We start from the raw sequence: 3,307 nt of genomic DNA on the forward strand, positions 1-3,307 counted from the left end.
TATATATATATATATATATATATATGTTCAAAATCACAGAGTAGGTGTGGGCAAGAGTAAGGGAAAGCGTTGTATAATTGAAGGGAGAGGAGAGAAAATAATAATTCAGTGAAGGAGAAGTAGTGAGCTTAATAGCTCTGACTGAGAGAGAGAGAGAGAGTGAGAGAAAGTAATAACAATGGAGAAAGGAAAGGGTGATAGATGTATAAGGAAGGAAGGGGTGTAAAAGAAAATCAGCGTTTCAAATCTGTGTGACTGTATGAGTGTGTGTATGTAAAAGGGAGGTATGTAAATGTTCTTTGTATGTGTGTGGCGAGGTACAATGGAAATGGAAGGGTGAACGTTGAACGCTGAAAAGAAAAATCAAACAGCATTTCAACTCTGAGTATATGTGTGTGCTTGTACAAGAGAAATATGTGAATATTTGTATCTGTGATTCTTATGTACCTTAATTTATACCTTATTTATATATAAAATACTACAATTAGCTGTCATTTTTGACGGCACGAGGTCAGTTAGTATATATATATGTAAATAATATGTGACAATTATTCGGAAAACATGATAAACTCCGAGTTTCGGATGCTGAGGCGGAAACCCACGCCGCCATCTCTTCAGTTATCTGCCCATCGAAAAAATGCTATGAAAATGACTGTTAAACAAAGGGAAATTACTGTGTGATTGACCGTTATTTTTAATACATTTCTCGCTTTATCGCATGTACGTTTCTCTTTTTCATGTGTTATTTTATTATTAATCTTCTATATGCATGAAGATTTAGCCTTTAATTTGCTGCTTTTCTTTACACGAAATGACAAGATGCATTGCGGAACTGTTATTTTAACGAGTTATATCTATTTATCACCCGAAGAGACACATCTGCACCATCGGATGCTCCTGAACCAGTTGTTAAGTATCCCACCCGTGAAGGATTGATGCTAGATGTGTCGAAACAATTGTAGTGATTAACAAAAATTCTCGTATCTTCCATCTTCCGTCTTTTCTTTACCATATATGTATGTATGTGTATATATATATGTATGCATGTATGTATGTATGTATTATGTATGCATGCACATATAAGTATATGTAGATATATATCCATATAAAAACGAACAGTGACAAACAGTAGGTCCGTAATTCTTCAGTTATCGATCAATTGGTAATATTCAGTTTCGCACGTTTAACGATAAGACTGAGTGCTTCTCAATTAACGGAGAATTCATAGTTAATCCTTGCTATGGTCTCGTTTTTGAAGCAAGAATTGCTCTTTCACACGACCATTATAATTATTTCTGTACTTTATTCCATAGGTGTGAAGACTTAATGCCTGGTTTTATTTCATTAGATCTTGTTCGTCTCGGAATGAGTTGTAATGTCTGTCATACGTCTCCTGATAAACCTAATGTAATTCTTCCCATAGATTTATTGTCACCTCTTATGTCTTGCTAGGTCGTATGTAGAGCTATCATTGCACCTCTATGTGACATGGTGCCTACATCCCAAATGATCAGGTGGTATTGGCGCAACACTTCTGCTGAACCTGAAGTGCTTATGTTACAAATTGGACTGTCGTTTGTGACCAGGTTTTGTAGTAATCTAAAAGCAGAATGAGCTGTTCGTCTTCCTGACAGAATGGTGGCGACAATGCCAGATGATGCTATAGCAACTTTAATTCATTTTTGTTACCTTACCTTGGAGAGAAGCAATGTTGTTACAAATGTTTTACCTGTGCCACCAGGAGCATCAAAAAAGAAAATTCCTACGTCTTTTTCTCTGACTCACGAAATAATTTTATCATATGCACAGCGTTGTTCTGGAAGAACTTTAAGTGCATGTTAATTCACAAATGCAGCCAACTCTGTGATGTCATAATTTGTCTCTCTTGCTATGTCTCTTTAAGTTAAATCACTAATTTTTGGCAGTCGAGACACAGACTCTTGCAAATTTTGGCCTCCCACGGCCAAATCTCGATCCTCAATTTCATTCAGTGCTTGGTTAAAAACTGTTTCAAAGAACTGAATCTGGGTTTGCCTGTCGAGCTGCATACTTTAAGTCCTCAGCCATGATGTTTCATCCAAAGCTGTAGGGGACTGTCAAGTTGACACATGTTCAGTATAATCCAGTCAATGCAAGGTCCCAATATACCTGATTTTCTAAAAAGAACCTTGAAATGGAGATTAAATGGAAAAATGAGTTACGTGACAAGAGTAATTGAAATAAACGGCGATTGTGGAACGACGCACTTACGCGCGCACACACACACACACACACACACACACACACGCACACACATTATAAAACATCAGATGAAATGGACGTGTGTGTGTGTGTGAGAGAGAGAAAGAAAGAGATAGAGAGTGAAGGAGTGTGTTGTCATGTATACAAACATACATAAATAAATATGCATACATCTTTTTTGTATGTATGTATGTGTGTATGTGCATGTGAGACAGAGAGAGAGAGAGACCGAGTGTGATTTAGACATCTCTCTCTCTCTCTCTCGCTCTCTCTCTTTCAGGCAAAAACGCACATACATACAAAAAGATGTATATGCATTTATGTATGTACGTATACATGACAACACACCTACAGATTTTTACAGTTCCAATGATGGATTGGATCTGTAGTCTTCGAATTAGTTTTCTCCTTTCTGGTTTTGAAAAGCCTAATTTCTAAAGATTGGCATTTAGGCAGTGTGTTAGATATTCCAGGTACCCAATAATTACCTGATTTTGTAATCTGGATAGAGTAACTTCAGATTTCACAATAGTTCAGTGTAGGTATTCTCTTTTTTCACTGATCTTCAACTTTATGTTAACATCCGCTGGGCAGCTAATTTCCGCAACTGTACAGTTTCTCTCTTCTATCCCAAGTCATTATATCAGGTCAGTTGTGCTTACATTTTATTGAGGTCTTCACTGGTACATTCCACCAGTTTTCCTTTTCATTATGAGTGGCTATGGCTCCTACCATATTATGGGGTTTTATTTCTTTGTCCACGGGATTATCCTTCCGACGGATTTCATTATAGAGTGTCCTAGCTACAGCGTCATGTCTCATCGGTAGATAATACTGTGATAACATTTTCGGACAACTGCTTATGATGTGGGTTGTCACATTTTACAGCTTTTCCTGCATTTCTATCCCTTTTGTGCATCAGGTACTTGGTTGCTATTTCCTGTTCCTGGATTGCAAAGGCATACCTTTCAAAGTGGGAGGTAGTAATCCGGCTATTGGTCCATGATAAACTGCTTGATGTTATTATCATCACGGAGCTTTCTACTAACATATCCATGCATAGTCT

The sequence above is a fragment of the Octopus bimaculoides genome, chromosome 2 (assembly GCF_001194135.2).
Source record: "Octopus bimaculoides isolate UCB-OBI-ISO-001 chromosome 2, ASM119413v2, whole genome shotgun sequence".
Lineage (NCBI taxonomy): Eukaryota > Metazoa > Mollusca > Cephalopoda > Octopoda > Octopodidae > Octopus > Octopus bimaculoides.